This window comes from Cervus elaphus, chromosome 31 (assembly GCF_910594005.1).
Source record: "Cervus elaphus chromosome 31, mCerEla1.1, whole genome shotgun sequence".
Classification (NCBI taxonomy): domain Eukaryota; kingdom Metazoa; phylum Chordata; class Mammalia; order Artiodactyla; family Cervidae; genus Cervus; species Cervus elaphus.
In genome coordinates, this window is record NC_057845.1 from 4,741,259 (window position 1) to 4,754,099 (window position 12,841).

The window sequence follows — 12,841 nt, forward strand, 5'->3', positions numbered from 1 at the left end:
GCGCCCCCAGCTGGGCGCCGGGCCTGGCGAGGAGGAAGGCGGGGAAGGCAACAGGGGACCCGCTACCAAGACGGGGCTTTGAAAGAAATCGCCTTCTTCAGGAAGCTGACGATGGCGCAGACGCCGGGACGAGGCGTTTGCACTGAGAAACCGCGCTAACGCAGGCGGAGAGTTGAGCCCAGGGTCAGGCATCCTTTCGCAGCACCGGGAACCAGAGGACGGTATTTTCTGCACCATCTTTGTGGCGGTCACCACGCCGTGGCGTAGAGGGGCAAAGTTGGCTTGTCTGCAGAAAGAAGTCTCAAACCTGGGCCAAGACTTCTCCATACCGCGGGCCAGACCGCGGGATCCAACCCGTTGTGGCCGAGATCCATTGCGTTTTACCAGTCGCGGCCTGGCTCCCAAACCTGGAAATCTTTGACCTCCGAGGAACTAAATCCGACCTGGGAAAGCGCCCAACTGAAGTAGTTCTGTGGTACCGACGCCTCCGCCCATTTTACAGATGGGAAAATCGAGAGACTGTGTCTGTAGCAAGCCTACAGGGGGAAAAAAAAAAAAAAATCAACCATTTACTGCGCACCTCTGCCTAAACTGCAGATGGGGGGCTCTGGTGGTTACTTTATAGTAGGGGCCCGTCTCCCTACCCTCAGACATTTTCTCGTGGTTGAATTTCTCACAGCCATACATTTTGAGCACAGAGATTTGTTTCTTCAAATCCATGACCCTACTAGTGCTTTTACACTGCAGCCGCAGAGACTCAGCCCCAGCCCTCTCTCCAAGGGGGTGTTATCAGCCTCTTGCTTTTCTACATTATTTGGGAGCTTTTAATTTGTATTCACGGTTTTAAAAACACAACAACAGACAAACTTGGCTAGTAGTAATTCACCTTCAAACAGCAAAGTTATGAAATAAACCAACAAAACCCCAGGTTTGGGGGTAAGTCTTACAGTCCCGTCTACACCAGAAAGCCAGGCGGGTTCTCCCCCTTGCCCCCTGCTCGTGCCTTCTGGGGCGTTATTTTTCAATCCGCCTGTTTCCCAGCTGGCTCTGCAGCCATCCGTTAAATATGTATTTAAAACATGAAGTACTGAAGCGTGGAGATGTGTCGTCCAACGGTTCCAGAGGATGACCCACAACGGTTCACTTAGGCGAATCTGTCACTTGTAAGAACGCAGGGAGTGGGGATGGGGAGCTGGGGATGGCAGGGCTGGGGTATTTGAGTACCATTCCTTTGGGCATCCTGGGCCACCGGCAATGAGGACATTCGTGGGGGGTGTGTGCTACGGGCCCCCAGCCGGGGCGTGGTCTTGTGAGCGCGCCAGTTTGTATCTCACAAACGCCAGCAGGCGCAAAGAGTGCGCGCCTGGGTCGCAGCCGCTGAGATTCGTCCAGACGGTGGCACATGTCCTGGAGCCCCGGTTCCTTCTTTCGTGGCTTGCCACCGGCGACAGTCCTTGCGCCCGGGTCCGCGCGAGTCCGCGGTTCTTTACGCGCTGGTTTCAGAGCCTGGAGTCGGAAGCAGGGGCGAAACTCGAGGGGCCCATCCTGGCACTGCGCGAGTTTAGAGCCTGGGAAGGCACAGTCCGGAGTCAGGAGAGTTGGCTTATTCGCCAGATTCCCGCGTGGAGGCGCGTAAGGATGCTCTGGGCTCTGGTCCCGCGCCACCGACCTGAGGCAGTGGTGGCCATTCCGGGGCGGTGCAGCGGAGCCTCGCGGTCCTCACTGCGCACTCCCGGAGCTCGGGCTGGCAGGTCAGCGCTGCGGACCCTTTCCCCAACATCCCCATGGAGGACCCCATCCTCCAGTTGCCAGTTGCTCGAGGTGGGGGGCGGTCTGTGTGCCCTGGGCTTCTTTAGCCCTGGGGCTGGTCGGTAGCCAAACTCTCCCGAGTGTGTCTCCGGGTCCTCCCATCCCCTCCAGGGATAATCTGAAACTAGAGTCCGCCACCGGCGCTTGCTCTCCCGTGGGCCCTAGGGCGTCCCGGCCCTTGTCCAGGTCTTGCGCCCGGCGCCTGGTGTGCGCATCCTGGGAGTGTCCCTGGCACCGCGGTTCCCACCCGCGCGCACACAGCCCCTTCCCGCGAAATGGAGTGCTCCTTTGCTGGGGCTAATGGGCCGGGCTCCGGGGGTTCCTGGCTGGCCCAGGAGTCCTGGCGCTGTTGGCCTCCTCCGTCGAAACGGAAGACGTATTTTTTTCCCTCTCTTTTGTGTTTCGCTCCCACAAAAGACCGGGTGCGTGGCGGGGCCGGCCTTTGCTCAGCCGCCTGGCGTCCCGGGAGGCGCTTGTGCCAAACGGGCCGGGGCGGGCTGGCGCGGGGGCTGCAAAGGCTCAGACCTCCCACGGCTTCCCGGGTTCCTCCCGGGCCTTTCTGGCCTGTCCTCGCCTCGCCCATCTCTCCGAGTTCCTGCGCACATTCAGGCAGCGAACCCGCCCGGCTGCCACGGAGAGCGGCGCCCTTGCGCCGGGCGGACTGGGGCTGGCGGTGGAAGGCCAGGCTCCCGGAAAGAAAAGAAAAAAGCATTTCAGCCATCCTGGTCCGGAAACCAGAAGGGATGCGCAATGCCAGCGTTTGGATTCCAGACGTGAGCGACCAGACCGCTTAGGAGGCAGAACTCTGCAAACAAATCCTGTCTTCCCTGCAAGACTCTGGGCGTCCCTGGTGGCTCAGAGGGTAAAGAATCTGCCTGCAGGGCAGGAGACCCGGGCTCGACCCCTGGGTTGGGAAGATCCCCTGGAGGAGAGCGTGGCAATCCACTTTAGTATTCTTGCCTGGAGAATCCCCATGAACAGAGGAGTCTGGAGGGCTACATCCTTGGGGTGGCAAAGAGTCGGACACCACTGAGCAATTGAGACTCAGCTACCGGAGTCGTCCAAGGTCACCTCTGGGTCCCAGGCCCCAGCCCCCAGCCCAAGGCCTGACACGTGGAGCTGGCTTGGTAAATACTTTGGAATGCACTCACATGCAGATATGCAGGTGGACTGGTGTGAAACCAAGCTGGTAACATTCTTGTAAATGTGGTGGGCGGTGCCTGTGTATGTCTTCGGTTTACACAGTAAACCAGGAGGTCTGTAATCTGGATTGCAGGGGATATGGGAGCATTTAGAATGACAGGTGGAATGACTTCCACCTAATGACCAATTGTGAATATGAAAGTCACTCAGTCGCGTCCAACTCTTTGCGACCCCATGGACTATACAGTCCGTGGAATTCTCCAGGCCAGAGCACTGGAGTGGATAGCCTTTCCCTTCTCCAGGGAATGTTCCCAACCCTGGGACCGAACCCAGGTCTCCTGCATTGCAGGCGGATTCTTTACCAGTTGAGCCACAAGGGATGACCACTTAGAGGTGACCGAAGCTGTGCCTAGTGGGTCTTGAGTAGACTTCATCTCATTTAATCTCTCCCTGACCTAGGAGGGAGGATTACTTACTCCCATATTACAGACGAGGAAACTGACCCTCAGAGGGATGTGGGCATTAGTTCAAGATCCCTTGAGCAGAGAGGCAGGTCCAGGAAGACAGCATGGTGATGGAGAACGTGGTGGTGGGCATCTGAAACTTAGGGATCTGAAGCTGTGGGACCTCGGGTTGTCTTCTCTTGGCCTCAGGTTCTCGTTCCTAAAATGGGTTTCTAGACGCTACCTGTGGTCTCTAAGGGTGTGTATCTGCTGTAAGATTTGAGGAGGGAGTGGGAGGGTTGGACGATACCTTCCCTTTGTGATTTCTCTATTCTGCTGATACTGTTTGAGGGACTGTGAGGGTTTGAGAAATGAAGGACCCCTGCCCAGGCCTGGCTCACCCTTGGGTGTCAGCTAAAGGGAAACAACAACAAACAAAAAACTGTCAAACAAAACCCCAAACTAAAAACCCTTTCCTTCCAGTCAGTCCCTCCATCTGGAGCACCCCCTTCCCATCAAGTCTGTGACCATCACCTGCTCCTGAGGAGCCCTGCCATTGATGTCAATATGCCTCCCCAATCTACAGGGGAGTAAAGCTGGAATCGGAACTGAGAGGTGACCCGGAGCCAGCTTACACAGATCTTAGTTTACAAACTTCACCCAAGCTCTGCCAGCAGCCCTTCAGTGTTTAGAAGAGGGCGCCTTGTTCCCACTTTACAAATGAAGAGACTGAAGACTGAAGTCAGGGCAGGGGCTGAGTTCAGCCCCTGGCCCCCCAGGTCCCCAGTCCCGGGGGCCTCCGTGGCTTGGTCCTACCCCTCCAGCCACTCTCTCCTGCCGTCCTTGAGACACTAGGCATCTCCCCCTCTCCCCACTGAGATTCATCTGGAAGGTGGGGGTGGGCTGAACAGAGAGATTAATCCAGAGAGCCAGTCCTGAGGTGGGGTATGCTCCATGCGGGTACAGAGTGACATGGACAAAGGGCCCCAGGAAGCCCCTAACCCTGCCTGGGGCCCAGACCTGACATTAGTGGGTTTCTGAGCGTGGGAGAAGTTCTTTCAGGCTACAGGTGACAAGTCTGCAAAGCCAGGTTCCAGAAATGGGACAGAAAGTGCATGCACTCCCCCACTCCTGCATAGCTTAAGTGTGGTCTGGGTGAGCTCCAAGTGCAAAGGGGTGGGGGTGGGGGGCGGGGGCTAAGCCCTACTCTGAGCACCGGATGGATGGCCTGCCTTGTTATCATGGAAGATGTAGCAGAATTGTATCTCCCCACTGCCTTCAGGATCCTCCGGTTGGTAGTTCAAGGCCAAGTGCCCAGTAGACTTGGCCTCCACTGGCCGCTCCTCCTTCCCTTCCCACCCTCTCAGGACCTGGAGCGCCTGGGGGGGCTCTGCTCTCCCCTCATCTTCCCCTGCATCCCTGTCCATCCCATCCTGTGCCACCCTTCCAGGGGGTCACCTCCTTCTTGAGCCCCTAGAGCAGAGCTCACTCCCTGCTCCCAGTCAGGGTCCACTCTACTGTGGTGAGGGTCTGGCTTCCTCGCATCAGGACAAGTCCCTGTGGGTCCTCACTGTGCCCCAACTCTCTTTGCACCCCGGGGGACCCAGAGCAAGGGGCAGCCCCAGACGGGCTCAGTAGATCCAAGTCAATGTTGGTGTTAGGACAGTTACACCCAGAGAATTTCCCTGGAGTTTCCACATACCACAAAAGACAAAAATAACCTAGCATCAGAGGTACAAGATTTCCCCCTTGTCAAACCCAATTCAAAACCGCCGGATGCTGACAACGCTGGGTCACTCCTTGTCACGTGGGGAGAGGGTCACAGATTCTCCCCCACCCCCCCAAGGCAAACGGGTTATCTTATCAAGTGCGAGGTCCCGGAGGTGGGCTCAGGGTGGCGAGAGGCCTCGCGGGGGCCAGCATCGCTCCGGGGATCCCAACAGGGCCCCTCCAGCGGGCCGCGCCCTTCCCCCGGCTTCTCCGGAACGCCCAGCCGGCGTGGGTCTCCCTAGCCGCGTCTCCCCGCCGCGATCCCCCAGTCGTTCTCGGCGGTGGAGCGCAGAGAGAAGCGGGAGACCCAGCAAACTGGCCATCGCGTGGGGCCGGCCGTCCGCAACCTCCGCCGGGTGGGGACCAGCGGGCGGCGCCCAGGGAGAGCCCGGGGCCCTCCGCGGCGCGCTCACGGCCGTGGGCTTGGGCTTGAAGAAGGCGGCGGCACAGGAGCTGGGCATGATCTCCTGCGTCTTCCGGTCTTCTTTCCCTTCCAGCTCGCGCCCTCTTCACTTCTGTGAGTCTCCCTTCCTGTCCTTTATCTTTTTTTTTCTCATTCCCCTCACACGCATACAGTGCGCCCGCGCAAGCTTGTATCCACCGACTCACCCCCGCCCCCCGACACATACACAGACACGTTATTGAAATGACTCTTGCAGAGCTGGGAAGAGCCGGAACCATCGGCTGGACTACATGGGCCCACACCCGCCCCTCTCCAGATTCTGGTGGTCTGGGGCCCGCAGAATCAGCGTTGGGAGGAAGCTCGTTAGAAGTCTCAGGCGCTTCCGGACCAGTGAGACAGCATCGAAATTAACCAAGGTCCCCACGTGATTCACGAGCAGAGTCTTCGGTCTTTTGAGGGCGCAGGTATGCTCCTCTCCCCAGGGTCCCTGGGACTTCCAGATACAGACACAGATCCTTTCTGGGGCTGAAAAAATGCTGTTTTTTCTGGAGATTCCACGGTCTCTCCCCAGTATTTGAATGGTTTTTCTCACTCCCTTAACCATCTGTCAAATAAAATTCGATAAGCATTAAAAGATTTAAAAAAAAGATGCATGCCCAATTGTAAAAAATAAAACAAGACCTTTTAAACCATACAGAAGCGGAAGGCACCATTTGACCAACTCCCCTCCCCCACAAGTCACAGTGGATTTTAGTGAAGTCCTTCCAGGCTGTGTGCAGGCTTTGCAACCTGCTTCTTTCATTTCTTAGCGTCTTGTGAACATCTTCCTACATCATTGTAAGATCCACCTGACCCCTTTAACAAGTTAAGGCCGCATCAATCTATCCCCTTTGGATCCTTCCCTCCTTTGCCTGTCCAGCCCTGAAAAGCACATCAAAGCCAGAAACCCTGAAAAGAGTTTTCTTGTATGTGTGCCCTGGTGGTGGGAGGACCATGGGGTCAGGGTTGCTGCCTGGCAAACCCAAAGGCTAGCTCCCCTCCTGGCCCCTGCTGGGCTCCCTGGCAGTTGCTGGATCATCTTGGAGAAGTCCCTTCTGGCAGATACAGTGAGAAAGACTGGCCCCCCTTTCGCCTGCATTCAGATGTACAGGAAGCGCTAACCCATCTGTCTGTGGCTCCCGCCGGCTCAGGGAGAATGATTGAAATGTAAACAGAACACCCATGGCCTGGGACTGAGACCAGGGCGGAAACTCTGTCATTTTTGGAAGATGCCGACGTTTTAAATATGCGATTTCCTTTTTCTTTCCACATTTCCAACAGCAACCGGAAAAGGTCATCCACTTCTGGGTTGATCTTAATGCTAAGTGTAAGCAAAGAGGTTGGTCTGTTCAGGTAGAATTTACAGTCTCCATTGAAAGAAAGAGCAGGGGAGCAGGAAAAGGGGGGCGGGGGAGGTGGGAATAGAAAGAAACTATATCATATAAACTGCATTCTCTCTTTTTTACATGTTTTGAATAGATGCTATATTAGTCAGTTCAGTTGAGTTTAGTCGCTCAGTCGTGTCTGACTCTGCGACCCCATGGACTACAGCACGCCAGGCCTCCCTGTCCATCACCAACTCTTAGAGTTTGCTCAAACTCATGTCCATTGAGTCTGTGATACTATCCAACCATCTCATCCTTTATCATCCCCTTCTCTCCTGCCTTCAGTCTTTCCCAGCATCAGGATCTTTTCCAGTGAGTCAGTTCTTCACATCAGGTGGCCAAAGATGCTATATAGCACATGCTTAAAATAAAACTCAAATATCACAAAGAGCATTTGGTTAAAAGTTAGTCTCCCTGGTACAACTGACCTCCCCACAAAGGCAACTGTTCTTCCAGTTTCTTGTGTATTCCAGAAATATTCTTTGATAGTACAAATTATATATTTAAAGATCTCTCTCTTTTCTTTTTTGAACCCAAGTGGTAACATACTCTGTATACTGTTCTCTATTTTAACTTTTTCCCCCTGAATAGAGAACACTCTACCTTACAGCATGCACACACACATATTTACAATAATACACCTGCTCCTTAAATGCTCATCAGAGCAGTCAGAGAGGGTAAGAAAATTCTCCTTATTCTTATACCCCCACCTCAAAATGGAGCATTATAGCATCGGAGTCTGGGCACACAGGATCCTGATGGTATATTTCTGCTTCTCTCGGTCACAGAGAAGCTAGGACACTCTGAACCAAAGATAACAAGAGATCAAGGGAGTGATCCCTGTACTGAGCAGTGGAGCTTCTTCACCATGTCCCCAGGATGGTACTTTTAGCCACTGCCAAAAACTTGCAGGGGTGTCCACTTTTTCTTCTTCTAATTGCAAAAGCAATCATTTGTCCTGTCTGAAGGACCATCAACCAGAAAGATACAGGAAGACATACTTTAAAAAATACGTATAAGACCATGAAATGAACGCTTCCCAGGTGGTACAGTGGTAAAGAATCTACCTGCCAATGCAGGAGATGCAAGAGATACAGGTTTGATCCCTGGGTTGAGAAGATCTCCTGAAGTAGGAAATGGCAAACCACTCCAGTATTCTTGTCTGGAAAATTCCGTGGAAAGAGGAGCCTGGTGGGCTACAGTCCATGAGGCCTCAAAGAGTCTGACTCAACTGAGCATACATGCAATGCAACAATGCAACATGTGAGATGAAACTAGTTATTATTTGTTGAATGAATGATGTATTCACATAGTTCAAAACTCTTAAGTTCAGTTCAGTCGCTCAGTCGTGTCAGACTCTTTGTGACCCCATGAACTGTAGCATACCAGGCCTCCCTGTCCGTCACCAACTCCTGGAGCTTGCTCAAACTCATGTCCTTTGAGTCGGTGATGCCATCCAACCACCTCATCCTCTGTTGTCCCCTTCTTCTCCTGCCTTCAGTCTTTCCCAGCATCAGGGTCTTTTCCAATGGGTCAGTTCTATGAATCAGGTTGTCAAAATATTGGAGTTTCAGCTTCAGTATCAAAATTCTAAAGCATATCTTAAAAAGTTTGTTTCCCTCCTGTGTGGGCTGAGGGCAGCCCCTCAATTCCCTTCTTTAGTCATCATCTCTTGCTTATTCTTCCGGAGGTATTCTATGCAAATTCAAGCAAGCACACACACACACGTTCTCTCTTTCTCTGTTTACCATTTGTATTAAAAGGGTACAAATGGTAGCATATGAGACACTTGGCTCTCTACCTTGCTTCTTTCAGTTACTGTCTTGGAGGTCACTTCTTTGCTGTGCATTGACAGCCACTTCTTCCTTAAAATAAAGGAATGCTACTGTTGGCTGCTGTTCAGTCCCTAAGTGGTTCCAACTCTTTGTGACCCCATAGACTGCAGCCCACCAGGCTCCTCTGTCCATGGGATTTCCCAGGCAAGAGAACTGGAGTGAATTGCCATTTCTTTCTCCAGGGGATCTTCCAGTCCAGGGACTGAACCCGAGTCTCCTGCATTGGCAGGTGCCTTCTTTACCACTGAGCCACCTGGGAAGCCCAAAAAAGGAATAGGGATCCCGTAATAGAGCTCTACCATTACTTATTTAACTATTCTCCTGTTGAAAGACAAATTTATAATGTTTGTAGTCTTATACTATTACAAACAAGGATGCAAAAAATATCTTATAGATTGTCATTTTCATATATGTAACATAATATGTGGTTATGAGCATAATATGCGGAATGAGAAGCTTTAGGTCAGACAGCCTCTGCAGTTGTAATTTTGAAAGATGTTGCCAAATTGTCACCCAAGTGTTGTCCCGACTTATGTCACAATGTAGAAGAGAGTCTGCCTGGTTAATAGCTAACTTAAAGGGCACGGTCTTTATCTTCCTGAATGCAGGGAAAACGTGATCTTTAATTTGGATGTCAGAATAGGTGATAAACTGACCTCTGTGACTCTTCAGGGTAGAATAATAAAATGCCATTTCCCCCTTCAAAACATCAAGCTACAAATCATAATAGATTTCGCCATCTGGTACCATTTTCAGTCCTTTCAAAGATTTACTAATGACTTTTCCAAGTGGTTGGGCAGAATGTTTCAAGTATGCTAGTGCCTTATCTCTGCTGAGAAATATTTATCTTCAAGCATATAATCCAATAGATACTTCCTGGGCTTGTTTCCTGTGCCAGGAGCTGTCCTAGGTACCAGGGGTCCAGCAGTGAAAAAAACAAGACCACATCTCTGCTTTCAAACATGGTAACAAAGTAATTACTGTCATGATTACTATTATAATTTCTTTGGATTCTCTCAACAGCCCTGAAAGGTGGTTACAGTAGGATGTATGTGATAAACCCACTGCCCCCCGATTCGTATGGCAAACATTGCTAGTTGTTGCCCCAAATCTGTTCCACCTTCTGTACAGAACTTCTGATTATGCACATGGCCACCCAGAACAAGGACTACATTTCCCAGCCTCCTTTGTAACCAAGTCCTGGCCAGGAGGGTACAGACACAAGTGGTGCGTGTGGCTTCCGGTGGCGTCCTTCTCATTCTGTTCCTGCTGGCTGGAATCTCGACCTGATGGGTCGGGCTGTAAGAGCCATCAGGATGGGGACACATATGAAAAAGCTTTAAGAGATGTGCCTTGGGTACATCTCCTGACAGCACAGGGAGGGGACACCAGGCCCACCCGGGATCAAGCCTTTGTCCTCTAGATGAGAGCAAAACTCCTCTGCTTTGTTAAATCCATTGTTGTGTTGGGTTTTCTTGATGTCTGAAGAGGCATCTCTCCACTGCAGACATCTTTGTTCTATTGGTTGAGGCTGAATTTTAATTAACATAGCTGTCGTTCAGTTGTTCAGTCGTGTCCAAATCTCTGCGACCCCATGGACTGCAGCACACTGGGCTTCCCTGTCCTTCACCATCTCCTGGAGCTGGCTCAAACTCATGTCCATCGAGTCGGTGATGCCATCCAACCATCTCATCCTCTGTCGTCCCCTTCTCCTTCTGCCTTCAATTTTTCCCAGCATCAGGGTCTTTTCTGATGAGTCAGCTCTTTGCATCAGATGGCCAAAGTATTGGAGCTTCAGCTTCAGCACCAGGCCTTTCAGTGAATATTCAGGGTTAATTTCCCTTAGGATTGATGGGGCACAATCCTAACCAGATAAGATTTCACCATGTTTTGAGGCCATCCTCCCTTCAGAGATACTCTGAAGGAGCCCGTCTTGGTCCCTCACTGTGTCATTCAGGAAGCGGTGATGCTGAGGCCAAGGGGGAGGGGGAGGGGACAGGCAGAACCCTGGGCAGAAAGCTGGCATGAAGTGGGCAGCGTGCGTTTCTAGGAGATGGGCATCCCTGATGAGATGAGGGCAGGAGACAGCTGGTGGGAAGCCAGCCCTGGACCCTCATGCGAGGAAGGGCTGTTCCTGGGCCCCCCAGGATAATGTGGGTGCCTTCATTGAGTTCTGCCTAGGTCTGCCTCGGTGAGGCAGGCAGCTGCTCCCAAGGGGCAACCCAGTCCATTCAGCTGCCCTTGGTCCCTAATTGTGACACTGATTCAGGCAGAACCTGCCGCCAGAGCCCCCCTCCTGGGGCTCAGGGCATGGATTTCAGCAGGAGCCAGCAGATCTCCTGATGGTGTGGGGCTTCCTTCCAGGACTATTTTCCAAGAATTAAAAAGCTTCTTCCTGATTGAATGACAGTACCCCCACCCCCCAAACATGTCCATGTGCAAACCCCTGAAAATTGTGAATGTGGCCTTACTTGGAAAGACAAAAAAAAGTCATTGCAGGATCTTGCGATCATCCTAGATTATCCACGTGGACCCTAAATCCAGTGACAAGTGTCCTTTTAAGAGCAAGACCGGGGACGGATGGGGGAGACTTGACACAGAAAGGAGGAGAAGGCCACGTGAAGACGAAGGCAGAAACTGGAGTGATGCAGCCACAGCCAAGGACCACTGGACGTGGCAAGAAGCTGGAAGAGGGAAGCAAGAATTGTTATCAAAGACTTTGAAGGGAGCACGGCCCTGTCACCCCCTTGATTTCAGACTTGGAACCTCCAGAACTGTGACAGAATCGATATCTAATGATATTTTAAGCCACCAAGTTTGTTGTTTACAGCCCTGGGAAACACTTCCACTCTGGACGCAGCTATTGGCTTGGAGGTGAGGCCTTGGTGGGAGTCAGTGCAGAATGTCAGGAGGTGGGGTCAGTTTCCTGAGGATCAGAGCCCTCCAAGTGGGGAGAGCTACACATTGGAAAGGCTGGGGGAAGGGAGGGCTTCAGGGACAGGCTCTGCAGAGGCTTTCTTGTCCCTGTCCCATGTATCTCTCTATCTCAGGGGCTGGGATCCAGCCTCCAGTTTCCAGAGGACCACCCCTGCTGGAGCCTAGAGGTGCCGTTGTTGCCCCTCCCCCTGTGAAGGCATCCCAAGTGGTACTAGTAGTAAAGAAGCTGCCTGCCAAGGTAAGAGACGCAAGAGATGCAGGTTCAATCCCTGGGTTGGGAAGTTCCCCTGGAGGAGGGCATGGCAGCCCACTCCAGTATTCTTGCCTGGAGGATCCCATGGACAGAGGAGCCTGGCAGGCAGGCTATGGTCCATAGGGTCCCAAAGAATTGGACAGGAGAGAAGCAACTGGGAACTCAGGTACTCCACCATCCCACCCCACCCCTCCAGGTCTGGAGGAGCAGCCACAGTGAGGCTCCACCTGCCTGGCAAAGCCGGGGGGAATGGGGGGCTGGAACATGGATGGAGAAGGGGAGGGTCATGTGTCTCCATTAGCTCCCCAGGAAGGGCGTGTGTGTATAGCTCAGTTGTGTCCTACTCTTTGCGATCCCATGGACTGTAGCCCTCCAGGCTCCTCTTGTCCATAGGATTTTCCAGGCAAAAATAGTGGAGTGGGTTGCCATTTCCTCCTCCCTAGGAAGGGTAGTCAAGCACAGTTTTCTAAATCCCAGAATTAGGATAAAGATCCTGACACCCACTATAGAACAGAAGACCATGCTTTGATTTCAAATTGGGTCTCTTTGTTCCCTGACAAGGGCTCAACCATGACTCCCCACCGTGTTCCCTGAGGGATTTCTGTGGCCTGTCGACTGTTTGCATGTGATACCGAGGAGGGTGTCCTCACCCCAAAACCCAGCTGACCGTCTGGCTGACTTGTCAGTCTGTTAAAAGGAAATCAGTGTAAGAGACCCCGATGCGAGGTCATGGGATGGCAAACAGGAAGGCGTGGCAGGAGAGAAGAGACATCAAGCAGGACACAGTGTCCTCGGAGGCTTCCCTGAGTTCAACACCGATTTCT